We start from the raw sequence: 20098 nt of genomic DNA on the forward strand, positions 1-20098 counted from the left end.
TGCCCCTGAATTTGTCACCACTTTGATAACCCAAATATCAAGTGTAATAGCTCTCCTACAATCCTAATACTGATTTTTTTTCCATTCCTACTGTTAGTTGACACTCTCCCTATATATATATATATATATATCTTGTTCAAATTTTCAATCATTAATAAAATACTTTTTATTCATCTACTCAAGTTCAAATACATTTTTTAAAACTTGTAGTGGATGACACTTGATTTAATACAGTTTTTTTTTCAAATATAAATTAATTAATTACATTTTTCCAGTAATTTCTATTTGGTCGACAAATCCATGGCCATGTCGTCAAATGGTCGCCAAGCTTTGAGATTACTGACACGACACCCGATCATAAATAATATATATATATATATATATATATATATATATATATATATATATATATATATATATATATATATATATATATATATATATATATATAATATAAGAAAATAAGTAGGAATTGGCTTAAAATTTGTTTCTTATATATTACTTGTTTTCTTGTTGAATTGCACTTCTACAATAATAATTTTGTGTGAAATGAAAATTACAAATAAGCATGGATTAAGAATTTAATTTAATTGTGTATTATAATGCATTATTGTTAGTAATACATTCCAGTTTAATTTTTAAGAGAAATACGATCAAATAATATTTATTCTTTTGCAGTTCTTACTGGAGTAATTAAAATCAACTGTTCTCGAATTTTGTTTGAACAGAAATTAAGAAATTAAAAACGTCTGCTCAAGTTTTTTGAAATCGTTTTTCGTTATTTCATAATTTTTCATTTTAATCACAGATATTATCTTGCCATTCTAACGGAACTGATGTTGTTTCTGTGCGTTACTCATGATAATTCTTATCGTCCATGATTGTTCAAGAATGGATATCTGATGGTTGGAATGATCAAAAATATTATGATCATAGATATTTATCAGCGATATTTTGTTGAAGAATTTGTTGCTTACATGGCGGAGTATATATCGCGATGACAGAAGAAAGTCTACATTTCTATAGTTCTGCCGTTTTTTTTTATCGAAATTTCTAAATCATTTCCTGCCAAATGAAAGTTTAGTTTAAACTAAGTAAGTGTACTCATTTTTATAATTTTTTTTATTTAAATTTAATAAAAAAATTTAAATAATATTATTTTTTAAGAAAAACATCCTTAAAATTTATTTTTAATAAAAACATCCATCTCCAATAGTGAAGCTACTAGGAGCGGATGCTTTTTTTATGCAAGTAATTTGAATGTTTTTAGAGTATTGTCTAACAGGTCAACCATCTTGATCGACGATTTGGCATTATTGGCGAGGTAAGGGGCACACTAAATTAGAGTTTTACCCATCTTAATTTTTTTTCTTAGTATTATAAATTTAGGTTTCAGTACTACATTGCAACAGAAGAGAAAAAAAAATTAAAAATAAAAATAATTTAATGAAAACAAAAGAAGTAATTTTAACACAATTTCGAATTTTTACAAAGACATAAAATTTTAGATATGGCTATTAACTTTCTTTTTTTGTTGTTTCGAGAATTTTTAAACCTTGGTACCAAGCCATAGAGTCTTTTTTAATTCTTGATGCCTCTAGTTGATGGCTTTGCATTGGGTTTCTTCAGACCAGCTCTCTTTGGCGATTTCTTTGGCTTCTTATCTTTACTTGCAGCTGCTTTCTTTTTAACCGGGCTCTTGACTCCTTTAGCTTTAGGTCTGGCAACTTTTTTAGCACCGACGGATGACTTTGAATGTCTACCGATAGGGCGTTTAATAGCCAAAGAATTGGACGCCATCTTCACTGATTTTGAGCTTTCTCTTAAACCTTTATGCCCGCGAACTTTTTGAGCAGCTGCAGCTTTGCTTGATGCTGTTGGTTTTGAACTAGCCCGTTCAGAAATGGGTCCATCTTGAATATCGTTTCTTTCTACTGGATTATGAGCCAGCATTTCCATTGGAATTGTAGAAGTCCGATCAACGGAAAATTCATCCATTTTGATCGATTTTTAAATTTACTACACAGGAAAAGAATTGGAAGTAAATCAAAAGTACTATTTAAATTTTTGTCAACTTAAAACAACAAAAAAGTGCTTATAACTTACAATATGATAAGGAAGTTGATTTTTAAATTACTTTTCACGATAACTTTATATTTCACGTTCTATCAGAGCGTTCATACAACGCCTCATAAACATTTACCAAAACGTTCGTTTTTGCTGTGACATGTGCTACGGTCCAGTTCTCTAAAAGCCGTATCATTGTTTCTGATGGCATTCATATTAATCTGATACTAGCAGGAGTGGTTACTCCAAAACTTTCTCACATTCTCTCTCTAATAATGGTGTTGGCCCAGAGGATGTCTTGCACGACATTAGCATACAGTTGTTACGAAATATTAACCTTTGGCGTGGATTACCATTTTTATCGAATCTATTGTAGGATCTTTGGCAAGTAATTAATCGTATCCGAATATCGAATTTGTATTTTAGACAAGTTTTTCCTAACCGATTGGAATAAAAATAAACTTGTAGTCACAAAATCCATACGAAATTTTATATATGGTGATTTTGAAGTACAGCGTTTATTTGATTCTGAAAAAAAGATACTGACAGACAGTCAATACCTTGTAAGATTTGGCTCAAAATCTAATAGGTATCTACATTAAAGATGTTAAAACTGCTCAACAAATATTTTTTTTTATGTAGCTCTTTTCGTTTTGTAATTATACCGGAGTTCGTCGAACTGAAATGAGTTGAAGGTACGACCGGAGTTTAACCCCCTGCTTGGCGAAATTTTCAAAAATCGCCAACTTGCCAACAATGGTCTTGCACCGTGTTTTGCGAAATGTTCAAAAGTGAGGGAGCAGATGTCCAATCATAGCCCATAATAAAGGTGAAAGATAATAGGTTTGCCAGTCTAGAGAAAACGGAGGTTGTCAGCTTTGGCGCGTTATTGCAACTTGGCGAAGAAGGGGGTTAAACTCCGGTTCATCCGAGTTGAATAATTATTTGCAATTGCGCCGTTGCCTAGTGACATGTTACTGCTTCCATGTATATATATCTTATTGTTTTACAATAAAGCTGTACTGTACTGTTCTATTTTTTAGCAAGTGTTGCGTCTTTCAATTGAATCGATAGCCATAAAGGCATCGGGTGGATGCAAGAGTCCCATTAAAGATGAGAAGCTTTATTTAGATATATTTTGTTTGCTTTGAAGATTTTCACTTAAAAGCAGCAGTCCCTGAGAACTCTATACACCCTGGACATAGAATCTATTCAAGTTTAGAAGTCTGTATATTTACACTTTATGGCATGTCTCTTCTTTCAAATCGTGGACATGAGAATGTTCACCTTACGCTTGTGTTTTTTTTTATATCAGATTCGATTTGATAGGGAATAATTACCTCCTTAAGTAGAAGGAAAAGACCTTGATGGATTTTGTTCCAAAACCAAACTCATATCTTAAACAGCATCAAAGTTACCGTTCCATCTCACTTCTTAATAATTAAGCACAACGAGCGAATTTGTGTTTCATACACATACTGCTGTGATAGCAAAGTCTTCACCATTAAATAGTTTTGTTCTGATGAAATCTAAGTACTAGAGACCCACTGTTGCGAGTTACAGAGTGATTCATCACAACTTTACGAAATTTCAAACTACAGGCCCACTTTTCTGATCATTTCCAAAGCTTTTGAAAAGATTTGGTGCAATTGCTTGATCTCCAAGCTCATGCAACTTGAATTTTCGTCTCGTAATCAAAATTATTCACTCGTATCTCTATTCTCTCTTGTAATTTTAGAATACGAATTTCAATTGTAGTTTAGAATGCGAATTCCAACCAAATCTTTCAAGCGAGGCACCTTCCATTTTACAGAGATAATCTGTCTAACAAATTTCAACTTATATGTCAACAATATTTTTTTAAGGCAACTGACAGATTTTTTTGATTTTTTTTATTGAAGAAAAAGAACATCTTTCTTTGGTATCGTATGTGTCTTCATTTTTCCCCCCTCATATAAGAGGTACAGAGGAGGTATTGCGATCGTCAAATCAATTAAACTCTAGATTTTTATCAATTTCCACCTTTTCTCCCTATGTTCGCATTTTGGAGTAACACATTTCGGAGTTATATTTGTCTGTCTTGAACTCAATGACTAAAAACAGTTTTGAGCTAGAAAGATGAAATTTGGTACTTAAACTTTTGATTACATTTAGAGATTTCTATCATATTTTGAACGAAATCCATTTACAGGAAGTCTGTCTGACTGCTCGATTAAAAGTGAAATAGATCAACTCAAGAAGCTAGATAAAAAAAAAATTGGTACACAGGCTTAACATTTAAAATATAGATATTTATCAAATTTTGAACCAAATCAATCAAACGGTTAACCATTTGCCTCTCCGCACTTTCACAAGCATGTAGACGCAATGATTCATAAATCCAATGCCTCAAAGCAATGAAATTTGGAAATGTTGTCTACGGACTATAAATGTAGTTCCATGTAAAATTTTAGTTTCAAGCAGTGGCTAAAATCAGCTTTTAATACACGTATTCGCAAGATATATTCAATAAAGATGTTAGGTTCATTCCAAAGACATGTATCTCGTAAGTATTGCTCGCTATTGCTATGTGAAGGATTTGTGTGTCACTCCAGGACAACAATTTTATCCATGGAGAGCGAGCGGGATTAGAGCCTAGTCGGAGGGTATCGGGGAGATCATTTCAGCTGGTTTTCACCGATTTTGATTTTAAATCATTTTATTTTGCAAGAATTCTCATGCGAAAAATTCTCCTTTTTTCAACCAACTTTCACTTTTCAAGGAACTATCTAATAAACAAAAATTAAATTTCTTTCATTCCCTTCTTAACAAAAAATACAAGATATATTTATAAGTAATAAATTACTTATAAATCCATGTTATTCTGATGTGGTGGTATAAAGGTCTTGCCGAATCAACGGAAAGCGTAATTATTACTGCGTTGTCCCTTGTTCTGAATATGATATAGTTGGAATTAAAATGATTTCGTAAAACAATACATCGCAATTTATATCTCAATAAACTTTCTGGTTACTTTCGGAAGACCGTGGAATCATATTGTCTTCTAAATGTATAAATTACAGTCCCAATGTAAACTCGGTTTACTATAAAAACGTGGCTTGATTTTTTTTTTTAAATTTAATCGAAATACAAAACCAAATATTAAAAATTTCTAATAATAAAATAATAAGAAGTAAAAATTTGCTGTCGTCTTACTGTTTATACCATATATCTATCTTTACAAATAATAAAAATGAATGTGTATGCGTTTTAGGAGCTCTAGAAGATAGACCATTTGCCGTAGAGCTATCAAAATTTGCATGTATGTACTTTGGAAGTCGGAAATGTGAACCATGTGAGATTTTTTGGGGGAATTTTAATTAATTAAAAATTAAATTAAATTTTGGTTTTTACTCGTGATAACTTTGTAACATATTACAACATAAATTATATATTTACATCGTCCTAAAATTTAAAAAAAAACTATGTTTCTATTATCATTTTGCCGTAAATTGTTTTCTGTTTCAATTGGATTTTACTTTCCCGTATTTAAAGTTAAGAAAAAAAATTATAACCATCAAAAAATCAAATTTCTAACAAATCTACATGTTATAAAACTCCACGTTTTCTAAAATTACATTTTGGCATTATTTCTGTCTGTAACAAAGGTAATTCAAAACCTCTTTAAGCTAGACTAATGGAATTTACATCAAATTTGTAGATCTCTCTTAAATTTTGAGCAAAATCTTTTTGCAGGAATTCTGTCTGTCCGGATGGCTGAATATAAGTTGACACGATAATTACGAAACAAAATGTATAAAAGAGTTAAATGGATAAAATTTGTTACATAGATTTAACATCGGATGTGTAGATACCTACAAATTTGGAATCAAATCCGTCAAAAGATTGACTGTCTGTCAGTTGGTGCTTTTACAATTAATTCAGAAATACACTATAGCAAGACTCATTTCAATAGGGTGATAACAAAAATGCAATGACTTAAATATATAAAACTGAATCTGTGATTTTGTAATCACAATCATCGTTCTGGGCAAAATTTCGATTCCAACAGGTACGGAACAACGCGTCTGAAACATAAATTGGACTTTTGAGAATCCATTGCTAAATGACAGGGATTCATTGCCGAAAAATCACCAGGAGTCACGAAATAAATTCAGTAAAAATGTTAACTCTCTATTTTCATATTTTAAATGTAGGCTCTACGTTAACTCTCACTGCAAATGAAATCTGGAAGAGAGTCATTTTCAGCTCGTTATCTATATGAAATCAATATCAAGCATAGTATTTTCAGGAAAAATGAATGATAGAAAACGTTTTCTGTAATTTATAAAAATATTTCTATAATTGATTGGATAATGCTGTATTATTTAAGGAAAATGTGTTTTATATATACAGAATATTCTCTCTCATCGAGATTCAACACGTCATTTTCTGTATTTAAAAAGAGGCTGGTTTTATCAAAGAAATTTGAAGTGTTGTTTTTTCCTTGTCGTTGTTCTTCATTTGTAGTTGTATTTTTAAAAACAGATTATAAACATTTTAAACAAAGTTTTAAGACGTAGCACCAAACTTTTCATCTAGTTGCGGCGCAGTTTATCCAGAGAATGGATCTTGCGTTAGTATAATATTCACTCACTCACTCAACACGTAATTTCTGAACAATTAGCAGTAGGTATATACATCAAACAAAAAAAATGGTCTAAATGAAAGAATTAATTATATTTTAAACAGTTTGAATCCATAAATGTTCTGAAGGATCCAATTTTTCTTTTTAATTTTTAAACAGAGTCTTAATACTATAAACTGCTTATAATAAATTCTTTGTTAGTGCGTTAAACTGAATTTTATGTAGAATCAGAGAACATTTCATTGAATAATCTTTAGAAATGTTGCAAAAATTGTAAAATCATTTTGGAGTACATACAAGATTCCAGTGCTGAGTGATTCCATCATCTGGACCCATTTCTTTATAAAACATGTAAATTTTCTTCAAAAATATTTTTATATTTAATGAAGTTTAATCGCGTTTGTTTCAAATTAAACTCAAATTCACAATTCACACTCACACTCAATTCCATTTCAATTCAAATTCACAGGAGAGGACAGAACATTAAGGAAATTCATAGTACAATGAACAGAAGGGTGTAAAACTTTTAACATAATATGAGGTATTTGACTGCTAAAATGTGGACCTTAAAAATATTTTTTGACGAAGTTATTAAGACTGTTGAATAAGATACTTGATTGAACATTTTAGGATCCATTAACCGAGGCAAAACAGTGTTATTCCCGCAGGTGGCTAGTTGGTTAATGAAACACACTTTATTAACGGTATCTCTTATAGTATAAATTCTATTATTCTTAAATATTTTTCATTTAATGCTGATTGCAGTATTCATTTATTTGATTTATTAATTAAATTTTACTTTCGATAGAGATATGAAGCCCGCAAAATATTTTTCTCTTTAAAATATATGCTCATAATATATGCCAAAAGTGGAGAAATAAGTGTATAGTTAAACAACAAATTCCTTCGTGTACTAAATCTGTAAGCTTCCTAATTGTATGGTAAACATTTTTAACTCTCCATGTTCCATTGTATTACAGTTCGAGTAATAAATGAGATCATTCCTGGTCGGATAGACTGAGAACGAATAACTTCGTGGAATATCGACAAAGTGATGGTTTTTATTCCAATGGCATTGACAGAAGTTAAAACATACTTTCTTATTACTTTGTAAGTACTCCTGGGCATATTACATCAAGTGTTTTCATATATAGTCTATTTTTTTTATCTCAAACGTGATTCCTTTTTTTTTCTGTTAAAATGATTTTTATGTTCGATTTAAAAAAAATTATGTTAGATTTAAAAGTACTGGAAATTGATTTAAGACCTTGTTGAAATTTTCTGTATCAAGACATGATAATAAGATTTGAAACATGAATAATTAGCTGAAAAAGTAACAAATTCTTACTTTTTGTTTGATTAAAAATGTTCAGTAACTACATTATTATCGATTTTAATCTTCAAATTTGTATGAACTGCTGTAACACTACTCACTATACAATCTGGTCGGCAGGAATTCAATATTTCTTTCCCAAATCGAAAGAGTTACTTCTGTTATTTTTTCTTCTTCTTCTTTTTTTTTTGTATAAAATAAATTTATCCTTATTCTTGGTAAAATGCCGCAGTGTTTTTTTAAAGGTCTGAACGCTTAATCAATAATTCTTCTTACTTAATTGGAGGAACTGATCCATAATCCCCATATATATAAAAAATGCCATTGTAAATGGCACAGAAATCACTCTTATAATTCATTGTCGAATGGCTACAATCAAATTTAAACAAATCACTATACGAATGCTTTACTGAACGTCTTTACAGCTGCTTTCAATTCAAGCTTCACTTAGTTAATTAACGAAGCTACAAAATATTAGAAATTCTCCGGGAAGAACTCACTTATTTTGCCGATTCACCATGTCGCCAGAAACTCCATTCAGTCAGAAGAAAAAAATGTAGAAGAAATTAAAATTATAGAAATATATATCAAAATTTTATCGAGCGTTATAATAGCCTTAAATATCGTTAGATGAATAATCATTATGACTTGGCTTTGTATATTGATAATCATATCTTCCGAAACTATAATCTCACAAAAAGGGTTTTTGCATTATCTTAAAATTCAGAAAATTAATTACCTTTTTAATTAATTTAATTTCACTTTTGTACAATTTTTATATATAATTCTGTACACAGTTGTTGTTTTAAAAATTATGATGATATTCAAACTCATACAAAAACATACATTCGCATACTTTTGTCAGTTATTATTTTAAGAAATTGCTTTCTTTGGACATTAACTCCAAAATAGGATTTTCACTTTTATTTCGTTCTATATACTCTTTTTCCATTTACATCCACAATAATTTATAGTACACTGACTCAATTACGGGAATATCTTCCTGTCATATCCCGTAATAGGATGAAAATTAAAATTATGCTTTCCATATTAATCCTCTAACAGCCTAAAAGATCAATGATCTCTGCAAAGCAGCGAGTGTATTTCAATCATTTCATTTTAATAATCGCTTTTCCTGTGATCCACATTCATCACATCGCTACTTCACAGCTCACAATTTCAGTTTTAAAGACTGCAGATATATTAGTGGAATAAATTATAAAACGATAGATCTGTCCTTTCTTGCTATTTCTCTTAAAAAATTATTTATAATTAAATAATGAATTCACATTCAGTAGTAAATATCAGTATTAAATAATTATTGTCAGTAGTAAATAAGTATTAGCAAAATAATTGTCCAGGCTGGGAAAGTCGTCCAATGCCGCCCGCCCCCCCCGCCCCCCATGTAGGGAATTGTATAGCAGTATTTTTCAAATTTGAAAATGGAAGTTGGTGGGGATCAGGCAACCACTGATGAAGTATCTAGAGTGAATGACGTTTTGTACAATTAAAGATTATCGAAAATTTTACAGTAGTTGCTCCTCTAGAAGATGCTATCAAGGATTGATTATATAGATAATATGCAGTAAAGTTGGGTTTCAAAGATTTCTCTCAAAAATGGGTGGAATTTCTAATGACCCAACAATAGATCTTGATATTTCATCTCTACTAATAATAATGGGAGTGTGTGTGTGTGTTGGCACTGTAAAAAACTGAGACCTACCATATTTGATACAGACATGCTTTGGGAGATAGGAAACGTGTATCAGAGCCCTTTCGTTGATATTTTAATCAAAATTGTGCTTAATTAAAAGCTAAACACTTATACAGATATACAGATATTTAACAAAATCCTTCTTTCTAAGCTTTTAATAATGGAAAAAAAGGATATATATATATATATATATATATATATATATTTCGAAAATTCAAAAAAAAATTGTGCGATCATCAATTTGGTACCATCAAACAGACAATTTTTACAGACACAAACAACAGACAACAGACAAAATATGAAAAGTATTGAAGTACGTTCTAGATGCCACAAGGACGTTAAAGTTTCATAAAAACACACTTTTTGTAAGATTTTTGCATGTCTCGGTTATGAAATAAAAAGTTCTAAATAGGTGCTATAATATGAATAGAAAAATAAAAACAGTTTTACTATAGCATTGGCATGGCATTCAGGACATTGAATCATCGTCGGAACGAGGTTATTGAAAAGAGATGGAGATTTGTTTTGAGTTTGCATCTCATCTCCGTCTGTTGATTGACTGATTTGTTAGTTTTTATATTTATGGCCTTTTTTTGTGACTAAAAGCGGCTCAGATTAAATTAATGAAGATTAGACAAATGTTGGAATATTCTATTTTTGGAAAATTAAGTGATTTGCTTGAATTTAAGCTGCCTACTTACGAATCTGCTATGAGCTGTTATATTAGACATAACCTCAAAATTGCTTCAGAGAAGGATCCTTCAGTAAGTGAAACATGTGACACTTTAGTTTCCAAAATAGAACAAATATGGTCAAGAGATTCTATTCCCGTTGATGCTAGTAAAAGAATTTCGCAAATGATAAAACTTATTATGCTAAATTGAGGAATTTATTAAAGTCTAAAAATAGAAAATATTTAGATAAGTTTGATTCCATACTTAGAGAAGAAGCTAAATGTTTATTTAATATTGCTACATGTAAGTCTGTAGGATTTACTACCTATACTTGTATTTAAAAAAAAGTACCAGTTGTGGAACAAGAGTTTCTAAGCGATTAACGCTCTAACAGGAAAATAATTATAGGCAATATTTATAAAGCACTTTGAGGAAGAAAGAAGCAAGAAAAAGTAAAGAACAGAGAATTGTTAAATTTGATCAAGAATGGACAAAAAATACTATTGTGTTAGACAATGGCGACATACTGGCGACACTGGCGGCGCTGAAGAACAACCGTGTTCTTTACAAGAAGAGGCAAACGAACATAATCCTTCAAAACTACCAGGCTCTTCAGAATGAAGAATGAAGGGAAAAGCACTCAAATGCCAATTAAATTACCATCTGTCGTTCCCATTACTGACCTATCGGATTATCAGATAGGGCTACTGCAACTATATCTAGTGCTGGTTTACAAGACTTGTGTGTAACACAGAAGATAAAACCAATGTATTAGATGGAATGAAAAATTAGAAGATCAAGAATATTAGAAGAGAAACTGAAATCCTTTGTTAAAACATATTTCCATTGATTCTCTCAAAAAATTCATACTCAAGGCATCTGAAGCTGAACCAAATTGTATAGAGGATCCGGTTATCCACTTCCCTCGGCTTCCTTGTCACACGCAAGCAGAGGAAAGAGCTGTGAAATTGGCGACCGAATAGACTCAAAATGTTTGTGGTTCAATTGCAAGAAAAGGATACATAAGAACAAAAATGGACTCACGTGTGCATATAAAAAAATAATATAATTTAATATAATTAATTAATTAATATGGCAATGTCGTAAGAAAAAAACACTTTGCAGCTGTAACATTTGTAATCATTAAGGATACGGTAATAAAAAACACAAAATTTGACATTAAAAGTAACTTTTTTTATTATTATAATATTTTGTAATTAATAATTTTTCAAATGTAATGCTTATATATGTATTTAAAATCAACTTTTGTAGCATTATATGCACGAAAAATTTATAAAAAGTATTTATCAAAGTTTATAATTTTTCAATTTTTTTTTTTTTTTTTTTTTTACGAACTTTGAGCTTTTTGCGGCACCTCAAGGTAATGTAATATTGCAACCAATTTTTTTTAACGCCTAAAAGTCAATTTTCCCCACTATTACAAAATTAAAATGTAAAAAAGAATTTTAAAGGCCATTTTTGTTCCACCCTAATGTATATGTATATTAAATGCATTAGGTATACAAATGTTTTCTAGCTGACGTGGCAAGAAAATTTAGACATTGAATGTCAGGTCTTGCTCTTGTCATTAACCGTGGATCAAAATGACGAAATTCATTCCAAAATATTCTTCATGTTCTTTCGAAACGAGACGTTAATATGATTAAATTAAAACTGACTTTTGTTCCGCCTCATTATTTCATTTATAGGGATTTTGTTTCTTGCTCGAATAGCGAAAGAGAAGAAAAGTACATTCCAAAATTGTTTTTCAGCCAATGACACTCTTTTTCCAGAATGGGCATTTTCTGGAAAGATGATAAATTATAAAACACATATTGGATGTTTCGTGTGTGTGTGCGCTGCCCAGACATGTCAGTTATTACATCATGCAAAATTGATTTATATCCGTTTAATCAATTGCCTTCCTCTTTTTTTTTCCCTCGGACACAGAAAAGATTACATTCAATGAGCTTGAACATCGAGAAATGTCCAACCTCTTCTGAATTCAAAGAAGAAAAAAAATGTTCTTCAGGTCTCATTGACGCGAATCGATTATTGGAGATTCGCGTTCGTTGTCCTCCGTATTTAACGGATGAAAAGTGCCTGATATTCATCTTTTTTGACAGAGAATGAAATCAAACGGGCTGCACAGAGTTATAAAATGAAATCGGATCTGCGTAAATATTTTATGAAACATTGAAATAGCCCAAAAGAAAAAAGAAAATGGATTCTGAAATATTCCAAGAGCAAAATTTCTGTTTTGATTTTGTTCTTATGTTGGTGGAAAACTTCTGAAAAATGTTCGCTACATAATCAGGATACTGATGCAATTCGTTTGCAGTTTTAGGTTGTAATAACTTTTAAAGCGTATTCGATAGAAAGAAACTGTAAAAAGTACTACAAAGGTGATATAAATGGCAATCAAGAGTGGATGGACATAAAGCGACTTTTTCCGTTCCCTGACATCAACAGTGGTTTGCCAAATATAACTGCCACCCAGGATATTGTTTCATGTTGTGCACCTTTTTATCGAAACTGCTACAAAAACAAACAATGTCTTTTAGTTTTCTCTCCAAGGAAACCTATAATTCTAGAGCCCGGAACCTCGTTTCTTCGAGATCATAAAGATGGTGACTGATACGTGTATACAGTACACTCCCGAGTATCCGGCCACATGTGGCGGAAGGACTGGCCCGAATAACAAAAAAGCCAGATACGCCGGAGTTCTATGAATTCCTTTCTTTGCCCACGAATACCAAAAGACAAATTTTTTATACTAAAATTCACTGTTATTAATAGATATTTTCTCACTTCTTATGGAGTACGAAGCCCTCCATTTGTCTCAATGTGAATGCAACCGTGACCCGGTGAATCATAGAAGCAGTCGCCGGTAGCGTGTCGAATCAAAATAGAAAGCTCTGTACTAGTAGTTTATATATGTTTATATACTGCACTGCACGTTTTAAGAATTTATTAGAGAAAAAATAAGTTAGTTTAACTCTTAACTGGGGACGTGCGGTCTGTGAGAGCGCCAGCGATGGATTTTCGGTCATCCCTATTCTATTTTTAGTTCAATTGAATGTATAGACCCTGTAGCTTCCTGTTTTGTGACCTTCAACACACGTGCACTTTTTCAACCGATTTCAGCGGATGCTTTTTAAAATAACTCAGTTATTTCTTCGAGTGCGGTCTCTAAGACCGCACCTCCCTGTTAATGTCCCAGTGATAAACAAGGCTTAGCAGATGGCGTAAAATTTGAGCCCCGAAATGTCATCCTATTTATTGATCCTATTATGAAGCAGTGCTCCAGACACTTTTAAATGAAGCAGAAAGTGATTTTAGTGATAAGGATAACTTTAACAGAAGAATTTTTCGATGAAAGTTCGCATTCAACTGATTCTGATATGTATGTTCAAGCATAATTAATTTTTCTAGTGTAATGTATTTTGAAAAATTTATAAAATATATTAATATACCACGATATATACATACAGAATTTATAAGTTGTTTTTTATATTAGTTTTTAACCTGTATGTTTAAAATGCCCCAGAAAACCGTGCTATGAAAGTCACACAAGCCTATAAAAAAAGGACCAATTTTACCCATTGTCAATTTTTTTTTATTTTTCATATAATTGTTGAATTTTACGTTATATTGTCTTCTATATACCTTCATATACAGTAAAAATAAATATGATTTAAAAAGTAAAAAGTAATATATTTTTTCAAGAATAGTATTTATTGTAACATGTAATTTGGGAAGAAAATGTATGTTCCAACGCATTTACTTTTTTCAATGATAATATATTTCGAAAAATTTCTAAAACATATCTATATATCAAGAAAAATATCTGCAAAATATATTGGCAGTTTTTCATACTAACACATTCATTAGAAAATTTAATTTGAGTGTAAATGAAATGCGACCTCGTAGACCGCACCTCATCAATAAAGTCCTAAAATTTCACCTCCCCAGTTAAGGGTTAAGGATATAAACAGTTCCAATTTTAACATGAATTCTGTAATTCCCAGCTTAAAAATGCTGGGAACATAAAGATAACATTAACGTAAATTGTAGGCCGAATTCTTAAACAATTTGGCTCAAACTGATTTTATTTTTCGCTGATAAATCATTACACAAATATGAAAAGGTAACCCTAAGATAAAAGTCAAAACGTACAGTTTTTAGTTTTAAAAATATCCTTAATAGAGGACTTACTAGACGCATTGCCTTCCTCATAAAATTACGATAAAAGAAAACCAGGCAGATAGTCGCGAACCGGATTTAGTAAATTTTAATTATTTGGATTTTTAAAATTAATTATTTTCTAATAATGTGAATTTTAATTAAATTTGAACATCTGAATGGAGCTGTGTTTTGGCTTTCCATGGTTCTAATCCCTGTAATTTTGAATACGCAACGTTTAGCTGTAGTAGCCTATATAAATGCTTTCTTACTGTTTCGTTTGCTGTTTACTGTCTTTCTTTATTGTCCCGCTAATACTAATCATGGTTTTTAACAAAAAAGAAATTATTGAAAATTGCTAACCCCCCCCCCCCAAAAAAAACGAATATTTTATTTGATATAAAAAAAAGAAGAAAACTGTCAATTAAATTATTTATATATATGTGTGTGTATGTGCGTGTGTAAGGATATCTCTTAATCAAATTTAAATACTATTTAATTTTCTATTTTTTTTATCTTAAATTAACTTATATTACTTTATTTTAAATTTCTCTCTTATTCACTGATTCAAGTCCCGCTTTTTAATTTATTTATTTCTAACACAAGCCGTCAAAAGTGGATAACTTATACGGCTCCTAAAATTCAAGATCAGGAAAAAATTCCATAACGCCTATCGCATTCCTTCCAAAGATACCTAAGATTCCTTCCTTAAATCGTTGCGTGTCCAAGAAGTACATTCCCCTGAAAGTACATGTCCACAAAATCTCTCACAATTTCAAGGTTTTATTCAGAAGACGAATGATAAAATGCTTTAAAATTGAAACAAATTGAGCAGATGTTGAATGTTTTCATCTCTTTTAATATTGATCCCAATATGGGCGCTGTTAGTTATATGAATCAAATCAAGATGGAACTCGAAGACATGGTTATCAAAGACATGGTTCGATGGTTATCGAAGACACAAATGATCAATTTCTCCAGATCTTTTCCAAAACTGGAGGTCTGTACAGTTTTTTTTAATTGGCTCTTTTTCCATAAATTTCTTGCTCCATGCATGCACAAAATAATGAATATGATGGTCTATATCCAATCATGTAATTTCACCGAATGCATTTTTGTAATTTTGTTTTAACAGACCATGAGACATGCTGCATTCCTCCTTAACGAGCCACCATTTTGTATGGAGTTTATTTGGCATTATCTTTTTTTTAGTCTGCAGATTACCTTAAATGAGCAAATGTAATATGAACAAAAACTATGTACATATAACGAATGCAATTAATTATTGTATTTGTTCAATAGCCTTTTTAGTATTTTTTTAATTTAACAGATTTTGAGAACCCTTTTAGTACCAGAAAGTAAAAGGACGAATAAAAAATATCTACTTCGGAGGTTTTGCCCAAAGAAGGCTATTTTTACCATTATAATATTAATATTGGGAAAAACGTAGGATTGGATATTTTGATGAAAGAGTTTGAATTTCACCATAATATTGTTTCAGTTTAAAAACAAAATAAATTGAAAAGTATATTAAAAATAAAGAAAAAGCATGGAAATGAAATTGATGTAATTGAAAATACATTTTTTTTTTTAATTTTAAGATAATTTTAAAACCAAATTTTGTGCAATAATAATATTGGAAGATATGAACATGAGTTTCCATAGGCAAGTCATAACAGTTATCCATCTGGAGACGGTTAAGTCCATTTTAGCTCTAGATTAACCTTTGTTAAACGCTTGTGTCTAACATCTTGACCTCTTTTAAATATTCTATCATTTGGTTGAATGGAGGTTTGGCCCACACTCGAAAATTTCTAATAATATTTTATTGCTCCATTAATTACTTAAACGAAGTATTAACTTAAGCTCAACTGTATAAACATTCTATTAATATATTCCAGCAATTAACTAATGTTATTTAACACGAAAAGGAATTTTAATCGGCATCGTCTTATAGAGTTATCAAATCAGTAAATAAAATGTTTACGCGCATTTCATTTCTATGTCTCCCTTTCTCTAAAGACAAGAACTCAAAATGGAACTTCAAGCTCACTGTGTTTTAGACTTGATTTTCATCTGTCATGTCTTTATCAAACATGGAAAAAATATCCGCAACGCTCTTTTTGTGATTTTATCTGCTTGTGAAAATTGTTATTGAAAAAAATTTACAGTACAAATATTTAGTAAGGTTTATTATTATTATTGCTTTGAAATTATCTTGTTGGGCATTTCCTTCCAAAATCAAAACTCTTTACATTCGATCGAGAAAAAAAATATTAATAAAATTTTTATCCCAAATCCGACCCGATTGCTTTAAATTACTGTTTTGCTGCGATTAGGTATATTTTAAGTTAGTGTGCTCTTAGTGTTAAATATTTAAACCCCATTAATGGTTCGGTGTTACGAAATTTAGATTCAAACCGCATGCATTTCTTCTGGCTTTTTTCCTACAGATTCATTAAGTTAGAAGTAAAATTCGAAAAAAATGGAGTGCAACGATGCATGTAAAAACACAGAAAGAAGAGACACCGTTAAAGGATGGTGGAAATAATAGTCCATTAGGAAGGGATGGACCTCCCGCTGACTGCTTCACGTACGGCCCATCAGATAAGGGTACTGTTTTATTCAAAACGACGGCCAGCTTTCCGCCCCAAATCGACCGGATCATGTAATTACATGAGGGCTAAAATTTTAATATCTTCCAAAGGACCATTTGCATCTGGAATTGTTCTTTGCTCACCTATTTAGAGAGCGTCATTGTAATCTGATGCATCAGGGCAAGTATTGGCAACCCATGGCCAGCTTGTGGAACATGTGTCGCAGTGTTAGGGATGGTGATTAGCATTGAGTAGTATGTCATGGCGGTTATTATTCGGGTGTCAATACGTTAAAGAGAATCGATTTAATCTAGTAGATCTTCTTTATTCTTCTTTATTCTAGTAAATCTTCTTTATTTCGATAGCAAATCTAGCGCTTAATAAATTTAACTAAGGACAATTTTAAAACATTCTTTTATTATTCAACTAAACAAAATTTATTTCAGTCTCTTTATTTTCTTCTGTTTAATTTTGAGGTCTAATGTTTCTTAAATTCCCCAGAAGATGGCGCCAATGATGCTCAATGAAAATTTAATTTACATAAACATTGAATAATATTTATGTTCTGAAAACATTAAAACAGAGAATTGTCATCAAGAATGCACAAATGTGAAAAATTTCAAGCCTCTAGCAAATTAGGAGTAATGTGAAAATCGATTATAAAATTACAAATAAGTCAAGTTAAATAAAATTAAAAATAATTACACCTTTTGATAATGATTTCGATCAATTATTATTAACATGCTGTAACACAAAAATTCTTTTACAAGCTTCGTTCTGTTTCTAAAAGTAAATAAATATATCAACAGAAATAATTCTATTTTAGAAAAGTAATAATTAATATCAAATCAATGTATTTTTAAATCTTCTATTTCAGTATTTCTAGCAAGTTTATATATATATATAAAATGTATATAAAAATTTATCAAAATAAAAATCATACATTCAATAAAAAATTATTAAATATAATAATATAATACTATTAACTTAAATAATTTATGGAGTCAAACAAGTTTAATCTTCTATTTTCTTTACATTTTTTTAGAAAAATGTTATGATAATGACGTTTTTTGATTATAATAATTTTATGTATTAATACGCATACATTAAAAAAAAACATTTGATGACGGATGGGGGCAAAATGGGACTGATGGAGACTCTTCTCTTCTAACAATTTCTTTCTTCTTCTAAAACATTTTTCTCCTGAACTTTTAGCATAAAAATTTTCAGTCAATTATTCAGTAAAAGCTTCAGTGGATTCAAAATATTCAGTTTACGAAAAAAAAAGTAGTTAATATTTATGGGAATAAAGTGGCATAAACGCAAAGAGAATTCCTTTTCGAAACAGTAAATGACTGAAGTCAGTTAAATGTTATTCGTCAGAAAAATAGTTTCGTCTCCCCACCCCCACCCTCCTAAATAAAAAAAGAGATTTTTATTAGTTGAATGTTCTTTTATCTGTCAATATGCCAGATGAATGTTTGGTATGACAATTTTGTCGACGCATCTCCGCTAAGTAGTAAATATTTTAATTATATTAAAATATTTATTAATATTATCTTATTATTAATATTAATCTCTCTTAATATTATTCTCTCGCATAATATTCTCTTCAAAATGTTGTGCAAAGTGATATTGGTATGGTTGAAGATATGACGCACTATTAACATCCATTTTACAGGAAACAATTTTTTGCTTTCATTGATCTTATTTATAAAATAAGAAGTTTTATTTAACAAAAAACTTATTTTTAGTAACATCATATATAGCAGATTTAAAAAAGTAATTCGGTTTTAATATATCGTTTGGAAATTAGCGCATATTATAAAGGAATAATGAGGATATTGAAATGATCATTTAAAGATGATTTTTTAATAGACATTCTGTTCAATAGACATTAATAAAAAAATACTTTAAATTATTTTTTAAAAAAAATCAGATATAGAATATTTAAAAAAGGAATTCGGTTTTAATATATCTTTTGACAATTAGCGCATATTATAAAGGAATAATGAGGATATTGAAATGATTATTTAAAGATAATTTTTTAATAGACATTCTGTTCAATAGACATTAATAAAAAAATACTTAAAAATTTTTTTAAATCATTTTTTAGGTAAAATCGTGCCTATAGCATTCATTATTTCACTCATTACATTTAGTCATTATTTCCATCATGAGGTTAATTTCCTAATTTAATTATTGTAATTTTGTTATAAATGTCGGACATAAAAAATGAATACAATGTGTCACTTTTAACTTTCGGTATAACACTAATAAGTATGCTAAATAATCTAAGGTAGTTATTTCTAACTTTCTGTCAAAGGGGTTAGTATTTAGTTCTTCACTGATTTTCAGAGTAAATAAAATATGACTCACCGTTCCCGTGCGCCTGCGAAATGGGGGAAAATGTCGAAAATGCAGACGATTCGAAGCCGAGTCGTCTGCTTTTATGAAAAATAACAAAAGTGGCTTAGGAAGTGGCTTTCATATTTAATCATTAGAACAGTGCATAGTGGCCAATTTGTTCGGCCAGCGGAGATGGGTGTGTTTGATTGAGCCGGACAAGGCCACAGGCCGGGCTCACTCTAATGATCCTCTGCTCTGATTTTGTCACTGAAGGATACGAATCTTTGTTTTATTTAGTTCAATTGCGCAATCTGCTTGCGAATGGCGAAGGGATAGGTATGCTCATTATGTCAGAAGCATTTCAGGGTGGTTGAACATAAGAATAACTATATTTACAAGGGTTGGAATTTTAATCGGGTATAACATATGCGTGTTACTGTTTGAACTCCCAAATATCAATTAGTAAGTAGCCTTTAGCGATCAGTTGGTTCACCGGGATTAAAGATAACTAAATTTTTTCAATTAAATATTACATGTAACATAGTCTAAATG

The 20098-nt window shown here is 30.5% G+C and overlaps 1 protein-coding gene across 1 annotated transcript in view; it reads right to left on the bottom strand.

Annotated features, from left to right (window-relative positions):
• Positions 1–19652, bottom strand: part of LOC129974872 (beta-1,4-galactosyltransferase galt-1-like) — a 43297-nt gene extending 23645 nt beyond the window's left edge. The window contains exon 1 of the mRNA XM_056087640.1: positions 19577–19652. The gene's annotated coding sequence lies outside the window, so the exon portion shown is untranslated. The remainder of the gene's footprint in view (positions 1–19576) is intronic.
• Between the last annotated feature and the right edge of the window lie 446 nt (positions 19653–20098).

The sequence above is a fragment of the Argiope bruennichi genome, chromosome 7 (assembly GCF_947563725.1).
Source record: "Argiope bruennichi chromosome 7, qqArgBrue1.1, whole genome shotgun sequence".
NCBI classification, from domain to species: Eukaryota; Metazoa; Arthropoda; class Arachnida; order Araneae; family Araneidae; genus Argiope; species Argiope bruennichi.